Source organism: Rhineura floridana, chromosome 5, assembly GCF_030035675.1.
Source record: "Rhineura floridana isolate rRhiFlo1 chromosome 5, rRhiFlo1.hap2, whole genome shotgun sequence".
Classification (NCBI taxonomy): Eukaryota; Metazoa; Chordata; class Lepidosauria; order Squamata; family Rhineuridae; genus Rhineura; species Rhineura floridana.
The window spans coordinates 110,026,079-110,038,921 of NC_084484.1; positions in this window are offsets into that span (position 1 = coordinate 110,026,079).

Consider the following 12,843-nt stretch of genomic DNA (forward strand, 5'->3'; position numbering starts at 1 on the left):
TACTTTCCAAAAGTAAAACACTGAGAACAGTATCATTCTTTTTCAGGGTTCCCCCTACCTTTTTATTCTACAGCAGGCACAGGTAGTCTCCCACCTAAATTTAAACAAAAACTGTCCCTGGCCACATCCACCCCAGACCTTTATTCCACTTTAGACAGTCATGTTCCCGTTGCAGACCTTCAGTCAGAGCTGCTGACTGTTAAACTCCTCTGGCCACTGGAGCTCTGTCAGGAGGATAGGAGTTTCCCCTCACTACCTTCACAAACTACACTTCCCAGAATTCTTTGGGGGATGGCATGACTGCCTAAAGTGAAAGAAAGGTCTGATGTGGGCGTGGCCCCCTGATTAGGCAAACCCAGCAGCTGTGAGTCTGACTTTTAGAACACTGACAGCTGGTTATTACTGAGCATGCCCTGGCTTATCATTGACTTAAATGTTAAATTTCTTAAATTAATTAAAAATCAGCCAGGCATTTGCTTCACTTTTAAAGTGCAGAAGATGAAGGTTAGAGTATGGGGCAAGGTGAATAATCTGTGAACAGATTTCAGGTACTCTGTGAACATGGTTGACTTTTAATTAATTTCAACAAATGATGAGAACACTGACAGAAAAAAGTCCAGTAAGGGTCTGGTTTTTCTCTCTGTCTTTTTACACTTTGAACTTTTGATTCTCTCTGACTGTTTTGTGCGTTGCCATGAAAATTTACAGGGTTTTTAAGCAAGTGTTTGTGAGTCCAGGACTGTATGTTTTGTAAGGTTTTGTTTTGAAATGAGCTTATGGGAAGCATCAGAATGGATTGGGGGTATTTTCAATTTAACATTGCGGAATGTGAAAAATCCACTCTGGCTATAGTATACAGCCACTCTCATGGTTGTATAATACATGAGGTTCTGTAATCCAGTCAAAGCTAATCACATATGATTCATGTTTATTTCAGTAAAAGAGTTAATAATTTATTTATTTGGAAAATGTATAGCAAATATCATAGTGGTGTACAACAATAAAGATATAATAACACAAATTAAAACAGTTAACCAAAATATCTGATTCCTTCCCATTGAAATCAATTAGTTCAAAGGTGGTTAACATTGGCTGGATAATGTCCATTACTCAGAATGGCAAACATTTTTTTAAAAAATATATCTGGAACACCACTGAGCTCAAGTTAAGCATTTTGAAGTCCCAGTGATTTTAGTAGGTGAGTTAAAGCACATGATTAACTCTGCAGTTGAAATAAATATGATGCATACATGCTTAACTCTGGCGGGATATTGGACCTAGTATTTATCTAGTTAGATGTACATTTTCTTTGTTTCAGTGTTCTTTGGTGCTAACTGATGTTGGGGTTCCATCTTCCATCTGCTATACTGGCTATACATCTCTGGGGAGATGTGGAACCATGATGTTATTCTGCTGGTTTACCAATCTTGCATATCGTCATCTGATGATCATATTCAGCAAACTGAAGATTCGTGGATTTGGATGTTTCCTGACAAAGAACACAAGCCACCACTGCAGTGCTTATGCCTTCTTCCCACTCACTTCAAGGGTATTTGTGAGGGGGAACTTCCCAGTGGACTAGACTGGTCAGATTGCAGTTACTTTAATGGTCAGGAAATGCAACAGAAGCATGACATCTCTATCTGTGATGTCTATAGCTAAGTCATAACCTTTTTCAACCGCCTCACAAGCATGAAAGATCTATCTTGTGCCAGCTCCTCAACGATTCCCTTGTAGATGATCATCCTTCATTGGGTTCAGTGAAGACACCAGCATGGAGATCATCTATGTGCCAACTTTTTCAAATGACAGTGGCACAAGGAATATCTCATTTACTACAACATCAAATAACTGTGTCATTTGACTGGCACCTGCAGTGAAAGCTCTCTCTACATGAAGTCCCATCAGCCTTGCAAATTATTGCTATACGGTAACATAGGCTCCTAAAATTAATCACACTGCTGTTTTATTATTTATTGATATTTAGCAATGTTTTATTGATGGATTCTCTGTTTTTACTGATACATTTCTGTGTATAATGTGGTGTGTATATACTTTTTTATGACATTATGATATTTTATGTAAACTGCTTAGGGATTTTGCATATTAAGTGGTATATAAATGTTATTAATTAATAATGAAATGTAATGGATTTTAGTATGTTTGTTATTTAACCAAAGCCTGCTTTAGGAAGATTAGACAGGTTTTGTGAAATACATTAAACAGCCTGATCTCATTTGTTGTGAAAAAGCTGTGATGCTGAACCCATTCAAAGGCTTTATGTGTCAGGCTGCTGGTAGACAGATTGTCCAGCTCCTATGGTCTCTGGACTGGAAATATCATAGTTGCTGCACCAAATCATTTTTCAATGATGCTGGATCAATGATAGTTCTTGATTGGGCATAGGACACGGTATACTTATCTGGACTAGGGCAGCATCTGTTTCTTCTAAGAATCATGTATGGGCATTGAACATCCTATCTCTTTTCCCTGTTGTCTAAATTCTTCTGATTTTTTGTGCATTATAAATCACTAAGTAACTCTTTGCCACCACACCAAAGAAGACTCGGGACACAAATATGGTACAATGTTATATTTATTAAAATATAACAAATATTAAGCCATAATCAAATTCAATCCAATTAATCCAATTTTTAACTCCTTCAGGCAGGTGAGGTGCAGACTAACTACTAGGGAATTCTCCCTCAATCTTAAATCAGGTCAGTCACCTTGGACTGTAACTCCCCACCAAGGATGTGGCAAAGTCATTCCTCCTTGCTATTTGAGTCAGGTATGTGGTTCCAACTTCCCCATCCTGGCCCCATCGTACAGGCATTCACCATGATGCACAAGCCATTCCCACTAGGACACTCCCCAGATCTGCACCAGACATTAAGCACTGATGGTTCCCTAGGGAGTGCTCTTTACCAAAATGCCTCAGCCTCCTTCCTTTTTCCCCAAATACCTCACCTGCCCAAATTCCACGCCAGCCAAAGCAGAACAACCTGAACCACTCTGAGAAAGCCAATCAAATCAACCCAAGCAGTATGGAGTAGGCGAAACCAAAGGGATTCTGAAATCAAGATCCCCCCCCCAAAAAATTCCTACTCAGACCCAATGGTGACTAGCAAAGCCCATAGTGACGAGGGAGGGAGGGAGGGAGGGTGCCGCAAGGCACAAAAGGCAGGTCTTCCAGGGAGGAGCGGTCTTATATACCCACTGATCCCTGTCTCCTAATTAGTCCTAAAAACACCACCTGACCCCCATTGCCTTCTTCGCGGACCTTCCCGAGCCTTCTGCTCAATATGGGTGGCGGCAAACATGCCCCCTCAAAGCGGGAGCACCATTGTAAAGGAATATTTAGGTCTTTTATGCTGCTCCAGTTTGACATGCCAACATCTCTTTATGGAGTAATAATTTGCAAACCATTTTCCAATGAAATATTGTTTTATCAGTCCCATAATATTTTAGGGCAATGATCCATATAGAAACTAATGAATTGCACAATTCAGCTAATTTGTTTGCCAACAGTGGTTAGTATATTGCAACTCCACAGGGTGTTCAATAACTTGTTTTAATATTAAAAGCTTTTTTAAAAAAAGCTGCTGCCCATCTAAAGATCCATAAACCCTTGCCTGCCAACAGATGATGGCTTGAATTCTAATTATCTCTTTACTGCACCAGGCAGAAGCCACTATCAGGTACCTCAGAGTGACCCATGATTATCACTTTCATTGTGTCAAACTCTATTTCCAGCTGCTGCACTTTATCACTGTATTTATCAATTATATACTTGAAGGTGCAGTTTAGGGATGAATCTGAACCTTACTGCAGGTCATTGTTGGAAGAACTCTGTAATGTCCAGTGGGATTACTCAACTTTAAAAGAACTGCTGAGCATTTTATAGTGAATATATTGTTGCGTGCCACCCCAATCTCTGAACAGTGAGAGATCTCCAGGGGTTCCTGCGCTTGCTCAGGGTTTGGTTTATTTATAATGTAAGAAGCATCACAAGCAGGGCTGACTCAAAACACTTCCTGTCTGAGGCAGAGAGACAAAATGGTGCCTCCCCCTGCAATGTTAAGGTGCATTGTATCCAATACAGGTCAAGTTATTTTGGTACCCAAGGCAGAAAACTTCACAAAGCATCTCTCCTCTCCCTCTCTGCTAGTAAAAACTAAGTAATAACAAATTAAACAGCCATCCAATTGCTACCCTTTCATGACATCCAAAATCAGCTGCCTAAAGTGGCTGCCTCACTCTGCCTAATGGTAGGACTGGCTGTGATCACAGGCAAAACTTATATCAAAACAAACTGCCTCATAACTTCACGTCCTCAAAATCTGATTTCTGTCCATACCAATCACAATTTTCCAATAAAAGTGAATGAATGCACTATTGGACGAGTAAACATGAAGGCAGCCAGTCAATTAAATATTTATTTGTCCATCATCTGACTTCTGATTGTTACATTTCAATAAATGTGTATATACAAAACCTTTGTATACACGCACTTTCACAGGTATTGAAGGACCGGCATTGTATTTTAAGTGTACAGCTATTAACAAAATAATAGTTGTAAGAATGCAAGAAATCTGGAAATCTGTTTAGAGCAATTTAAATACTCATTATTATAATTATACAAAATGGGGCCCCACAACAAAATGTTGCAGTGTATTCTGGATGTGTGCATTGGAAAAAAGGGGATTAAAAAATAATAATTTTAGTTTCACAGATAGTAATCCTTGCTCTGACACAGGTCTTATTTAATGTGCTTTTCTTTTTTTTTAATTTTAGTTTTAGTTTTTGAAGATTTGATTTGAAAGTACAACTGCAAAGTAGTACAACTAGTTTGCATGCAAGTCAATGGAGCACAACATTTCTGCAAGCAAACGAGGGCTTGATTTGGCCCGGGAGGAGGTCTGAGGGCCGATTTAAGTACATTGACCTTTGCTGCAACTTGAGAGATATTAAGCATTTTTGGTTGGGAATCCAAGCCAGTGTCAGTCCCATCTCTGATTTGTGAACTACACCGTGAACTACATTTCAGTTCTGCTGTGTTTCTCTCACTCAGCACACCTGTCCAACATGCAATAGTGAATTAGACTACAGGGCTGTTGCATGCTACTCTCTCAGTGATACCTGCAATCTGGGTATAAAAAAAATGGATTACACTGCAAGGATGTTGTACTTTCTCAGCTCAGCTACCTGCAACAGAGTTCTACTGCTACTGGACAATGCTGCAGGTCTGTTGTAAACCAATCCAAATCCAACCTACAGTATTAATTGCAAACTATACTGCAGAGCTATAATAATTTTTACTGTCTCTACATTTTCTATTTTTAATTTTTATCATGTGGTTTTTACTATTGTTTCCCCATATATGTAATATATATATACATATAGGTTTCTCGGTTTGTTTGTATATATATATATATATATGCTTATTGTATTTTATGTATTTTAAATTATTGTATTTTATGTATTTTAACTTACTGTTTTGTCTTGTGTTTTTATTCTGTATAATTTTATTATGTATGAGTGTGATTTTATTGTAAGCTGCCCTGAGTACCCCATTGTGGGGTAGAAGGGCAGGATAGAAATATTTTAAATAAATAAAATAAATATTTAAATACAAATATTCTCTAGGTTACATCTGATGATAATGTAAAATAATTAAAAAACAAACAAACAGTACAACACTTCAGCAATAAAACCAACAAAACAGCCCAGGAACAATTTAGCAGTAAAACCAGCAACAAAATTCAGCACAGCATAAAACACAACAGCCACCTTAGCAGCCCATCATAAGCCACTCATAAACAACTCTCTCCCAAACATACCCCCTTCTAATCTGCAATATGGACAATGACCAATATTTACTTTGGAAACTTCCTAAACAGGGTTATTTCTACATGTTTGATACTATTCTTTGCTGCTACCGTTTGTGACATTTTGGAATGAGGTCTAGATACACTGGTGCCCAATCCCAGCAACACTCAAATCTTCACTTTTTCCATTGATGGCTGTAGGCAGCTCCTCCCCCTGACATTAAAAACAGCTTCTTAGTATGAACTAGGAAATGACCTATCCAGATAAAGATCTCTCTCTCTCTCTCTCTCTCTCTCTCTCTCTCTCCACTTCATTTCATTACCTCTCCCACCTAGTTATCAGCCTCTGCCCTCATTCTCTCATCAGGCATGTTCACATGTCACACTGAACATTGATACAAGCAGTCTCTACATATGTGCAGGTGTTTGTATTAAATAATGTACATTTGTTGATTTTTTGAAGTAATGAGTGGGGTACTGTGGGCTCAGTCTTGGGCACAGTGCTCTTCAACATTTTTATAAATGACTTGGACAGGTGCAGGGAATGCTTATCAAATTTACAGATACAAAATTGGGAGGGATAGCTAACACCTTGGAAGACAGAAACAAAATTCAAGGGGATCTTGATAGGCTGGAGCACTGTGCTGAAAACAACAGAATGAAATTTAACAGAGATATGTGCAAAGTTCTACACCTAGAAAAAAGAAACCAAATGCACAGTTATAGGATGGGGGATACTTGGCTCAGCAATACTACATGCAAGAAGGATCTTGGAATTGTTGTCAATCACAAGTTGAATATGATCCAACGGTGCAATGTGGCTACAAAAAAGGCAAATACTATTTTAGGCTGCACTAACAGAAATATAGTTTCCAAATTGCATGAAGTACTATGTCCAGTTGTGGACACCACACTTTAAGAAGGATGAAGACAAACTGCAACAGGTTCAGAGGAGGGCAATGAGGATGATTAGGGGACTGGAAACAAAGTCCTATGAAGAGAGATTGAGTTTACTGGGCATGTTAGCCTTGAGAAGAGAAGACTGAGGGCAGGGCCGGATTAAGCTGAGGAGGGTCCCTAGGTTGATTAGTGTTTGGGGGGCCCTATCCCCATGCTTCACCTACCTTTCTGTTGTTTTTTGCAGCACGAGCAGGTTTGCCATCAATCAAGATGGTGGCCGAGGTTTCCTAAGGAGCTGAAGCCTCTGCCGCCATCTTGGTTGATGGCAGCAACGTGCATGTGTAGCACACATGCATGCCATCAGCCAAGATGGCAGCAGAGGCTTCAGCCCCTTAAGGAAACCTCAGCCCCCTAAAGAAACCTCAGCCACCATCTTTATTGATGGCAAATCTGCACACTGCAAAAAACAACAGAAAGGTAGGTAAAGGGGGGATAGCGGGGGGATGGTGGTCCATGGATGCTTCTGCAGATCACGGAAGGAGAGCGGAGGACCCCCTGTAGCTCCAGGGGCCCTCAGGCCCATGCCCCACAGGCCCCCAAGAGATCTGGGCCCCTCAGCTTCAGCCTACTAAGCCTAATGGATAATCCTGCCCTGACTGAGGGGGGATATGATAGCACTTTTCAAGTATGTGGAAGGTCACACACAGGAGGGCCAGTATCTGTTATTGATCATCCTAGAATGCAGGACACGGAATAATGGACTCAAGTTACAGGAAGCCTGATTTCAGCTGAACATCAGGAAAATTCCTAACTGTTAGAGAGGTATGACAATGGAACCAATTATCTAGGGAAGAGACACTGAAGACATTCAAGAGGCAGCTGGACAGCCACCTGTCAGGTATGCTTTAAGCTGGATTACTGCATTGAGCAGGGAGTTGGACTCAATGGCCTTATAGACCCCTTCCAACTGTACTATTCTATGATTCTATGATTTGTGCAGCTTAACTATTGTGTTTACAGGCACACAGACTGCACTCGTTGAACATTACATGTGAATAACTATGAGTATACAGCTCAACTATATGTGTACATACACAGATTGCACATTTGTTGAATGTAACATGTGAACACCCAAACAGTCCATGGCATTGAGTTCAATATGAGACTGATCTTTTATCTCCCACTTAGAGTTTTTCACCCCGTAAAGAATGTTTGTAGTTCCAAAAAGCTTGGAGTCGTCCTCCTAGTCCTTCCTCTTGTGCAGCCCTATCATATTGTGGAAGGACCATGTTTAAAAGATGTATTAAGATGGATTGCATCTGAGCATTTTTCAGCTTCACTTGCCTGAGACTTTTATTGCTAATAGGGACAATTGTTCCATACTGTAGTTTCAAATCAAGCATTTATCAAGGTCCAAGGGAGGAAAAAGGATGGGCCCAAATACTTTTTTCCCCAAAATAAACACAGATTAACATCCTATTGATGTTACATGGAGGGAATCCATGATATTTTAAAGAATTGCTGCAAGGGCAATTATTATTATGGAGAGAGTTCATAATATTTGAAGAGGGGCTTGTATCATGAGTAATAGAACTAAGGGGAGAGACTCAGGACCTAAAAAGCAAACAGGAAATGCTGGGACAGGAAACCAGGGAGAGGGCCCTGCCCTTGCTCCCTCCACAGCTTGCCCAGTACAGACTGAGGTGTGAGCCCACTCACAACTGAATAAAGATCTTAGCTCTAACCTAAAGCCTGCAAGCGCTTTGTCTAATGAAACAGAGTTGCAAGGAATTGCTACAAGGGTTGGTCTCAGCAATACGGGCTAGATGTATTTTTTGTTTAAATTACTTTTGCTATTTATGCTCACAGGAACATAGGAAGCTGCCTTAGACCAACATATGATCCATTTAGCACTGACGGGCCATGGTTCTCTAGGGTTTCAGACAGGGGTCTCTTCCAGTCCTACATTGTGACCTTCTGCATGTCAAACAGATACTCCACCACTGAGCTATGGCTCTTCTTGAAAGGGTTGGACAATTGTTTACAAAGGAAGCTAAAGAAACTAGGCTATGGTCTGAAGGCACATGAGGCCAGTACTTTGCTGAAGTGAAGCAGACTCAGGTCTGGATGGGAGACTGCCTGGGAACCATATGTAAGCCACCTTGGGTTTCTATCATGAAAAGAAAGGCAGGGTATAAAATAAATGTAATAAATAAGTAAAATGTTGCATTTGGGATTAGGCCCTTCACTTCCTCTGGGTGTGTGATACAGCAACAGAGAATCTAGAAAATACTATTGTCATGTTTGGGCATTTACTTCTATGAGTTCTCAGAAGTCATGGAGGAAGGATCAGGGCCAGGCATGCTACTCTTTCCCCTCTGCCTCCACCACCTACCTTCACTCATTGGGCAAGTATGGCTAAAGAGGGAATCTATGCACATTTGTTTTAATATGCAAAGATTCCCTCTTCAGACCTTCTGCTTAATATGCAGAAGTCTGTGGCTATGGCTAGCAAGGACAGAAACATTGAGGGATACTGTGCAGCCCTAATTGTCCCACCACACATTCTGAAAAGAACACTTCAACAGGGTTAATATTAGTTTAGTTTCTTTTAGACTGGTTTTGATAATGCCAGTGACTTAATATGTTCACTAAGCAGGAATGTTCTTTCTTATTTCAAATTACTCCTTTTGAGTGAAGAAAATATACTTGATGATTTGTGTGTCTATTTCAGGTGAGAAGCTGGGAGTAGGCTGAAGATTAGTGGAGAAAAGTGGAAATTTGGAACTGAAGGGAAAGATTAATGGGAAACTGAAGGAACTAGAGAAAAAGATTTGTGGGAACTGAAAGGAAGCAAGAATTAGTTGAGCTGAAGGGGAGGCAGAATTAGATTTCACACCTCCCTCCCTTCCTAAGAAATTATTATTTTCCAGGGCAAAAGTGGATTTTGGAGGTCAAATATTTTCTTTTTTTTATGGTAACTCATTGATTACAAGGCTGGATAATGAAATTCTGTGCCAGAGTTTTACTATTAGCATATAATTGTTATGCAAAGTTGTCTCTGACATTTGCCATGTCAAGGTAGTTAAAGAATGTCTGAAATAACTTGTTACCATCAGGAATTCTTTCTCTTTAGTTGCTAGGCAAAAAAGTTCATAATTGCAAAATCTTACGATTTAACGTGTCAAAGCACAATATATATATATCAATCTCTGGATTAGCTGAATTTTCACTTTTCACTGTAGAGATTTTCCCCTTGGCAATTTTCAGAAGCTCCTTAACCAATGGACTTTACCTTTGTGCTTTCTCAATTATTTCAAGTGCACCTTTCTCCAAGTACTTCCATTTCTATATATTGTTGTGAAGGCCTATTGTTATAGTGGCCCTTAAAAAAAAAACTTTAGACCTACACCTATAGTAAGTGCATTTCTAAATGGGATACTCTGCAAAGTGGGGGAAAAGAACTGTTTGAACAAGTTGCACTAAACTCCTTTCAAATCTTTAAGCATTAATGATTATGGGAACCTATTCCTCTAGTACCATTTTTTGGAGGAAGAAGAAACATTCATGGCTTTCCGATGCAAAAATAAATTATACAATATATTTTGATTTAAAAAATCTCTATACATTTTCATCTTGAAACAAAGAACCTATGCTAGATTTTTACACAATACAACATAACTCTATTCATTAATAGGCAAAAAACCTTGTGGTTTAAGAACATACCCATAGCCAACAGATATTTCTATCAAACTTTAAAAAGCAGGGAAATTAGGCAGCTATAGTGAATGCACCAGGGGAGCAGGAGACCTGACCTCTTCTCTGAGATATTGCCCTACACATTTGTCAGAATGCAAACACAATTTAGGTTGGTATTTATTTATTTATTTATTTATTTATTTATTGCACTTGTATACCGCCCCATAGCCGAAGCATTAAACATTAAAACAAATATACAATTTAAAACACATATTTTAAAAACAATTTAAAACACAATTTTAAATTTTAAAACAATATAAAAACAATTTAAAACACATGCTAAAATGCCTGGGACAAGAGGAAAGCCTTGACCTGGCTCCGAAAAGATAACAGTGTTGGCACCAGGAGCACCTCGTCAGGGAGATCATTCCATAATTTTGGGGCCACCACTGAGAAGGCCCTCTCGCTTGTTGCCACCCTCCGAGCTTCCCTTGGAGTAGGCACCCGGAGGAGGGCCTTTGATCTTGAACGTAGTGTATGGTTGGGTTCATATCGGGAGAGGCGTTCAATCAGGTATTGTGGTCCCAAGCCGTGTAAGGCTTTATAGGTCAAAACCAGCACCTTGAATTGAGCTCGGAAACATACAAGCAGCCAATGCAAGCGGGCCAAAATCAGTTTTATATGTTCGGACCGTCTGGTCCCTGTTACCAATCTGGCCACAGCATTTTGCACAAGCTGCAGTTTCCGAACCATCTTCAAAGGCAGCCCCACGTAGAGTGCATTGCAGCAATAATCTAATTTGGAAGTTACCAGAGCATGGACAACTGAAGCCAGGTTATCCCTGTCCAGATAGGGATGTAGTTGGGCCACCAACTGAATTTGGTAGAAGACACTCCGTGCCACCGAGGCTACCTGAGCCTCAAGTGACAGTCCAATCCACTTCCTGTGTAGCTTTGAAAAATTTGGTAACATGTGCCTCTGAGCATATGGTTTGTGGTGGCACCTGCCATCTCCAAAGATGGAGAATTACATTTTTGTATGTTTGTTGGTGTTCTTACTTTGCTTCTTTTTTGTGTTACTACTGTTTCTACAGAGAATCTAACCTAGAAAATTATATTTCTCTCATTATTCATCTTAGAAATCTGTGTCAAATTTGTTTTTGTTAATTTGAAAGCTTTTTTATTGGTCAATGACATATGATGGTGAAGACAGTCTTTTTGTGTTTCCAACTGGAGATTATGTTCTGTTTCTATTTTGGATGCATTGAATTTCAAACTGCAGTTTGATGTAAAATCAGACTGATTATAATATGTTGCCACTTAAGCAATGACTCTAGCTGTTGGAAAAAAGCATATTTGGCCTGCCCAAGATGCATGTTTTCAGTCTGCTATGCTTAAACTACTCCATTTAAGGAAAGGTGGGCATGACTCTAGGTGTTGGAAAAAAGAGGATGCATGTTTTCAGCCTGCTATGTTTAAACCACTTCATTTAAGGCATGGTCAATGAATGAATGAATGAATGAATCTTTATTTTTACCCCGCCCTTTTTCCAAAAATGGAACTCAGGGTGGCTTACAAATAAAAACTACTCATAGGTAAAAAACATACAAAAATATACAATTAAAATAGAACTATTCGTAACATTAAAATCATGAAACATACACTTAAGATATTAAAACAATTTAAAACATTAAGAATAGGACCATAGAACAATACAACAGACATTATGAGGCCCTATCTTAAACAGCTTCTAGTCCAAAAGCCTGTTGGAATAAAAAAGTCTTTGCCTGCCGACGGAAGGATAGCAATACCCACCAACTCTCCACACAATCTCCTCTCAAAAACCCCACCAAACACCTCTCAAACAACCCACCCCGATTCAACTGTCATTCTTCCATTTATACTCTCATCCATCCAAACACTCAGCCAATCATCCAGCATTCTACTGCTCATTTACTCCCCCCTCCTCTTTCATTCCACTTACCATGTATCCTCTATACAAACAGCACTTACCATATATACATTAATACAGGAACATCACATTTCCCCCCCTTAAAAATAACGGCAAAGTATTATTCCTGTTCCAGGATTCATACGTCGCGTTAACAAGTAAAACAAGTCTCTCTGGGGAAAATGTCTTTCTTTGTTCCTCCGTCTGGTCACGTGCTTCCCTAGGAAGAGAGTTCCAGAACCTGGGGGCAGCCACCGAGAAGGCCCTATCTCGTGTCCCCACCAATCGCACTTGGGAAGGTGTTGGGACTGAGAGAAGGGCCTCTCCTGAAGATCTCAGGGCCTGGGCAGGCTCATATGGGGAGATACGGTCTGACAAATAGCCTGGACTTAGGCCGTATAGAGCTTTATAGGTCAAAGCCAGCACTTTGAATTGTGACCGAAAACAAACTGGCAGCCAGTGG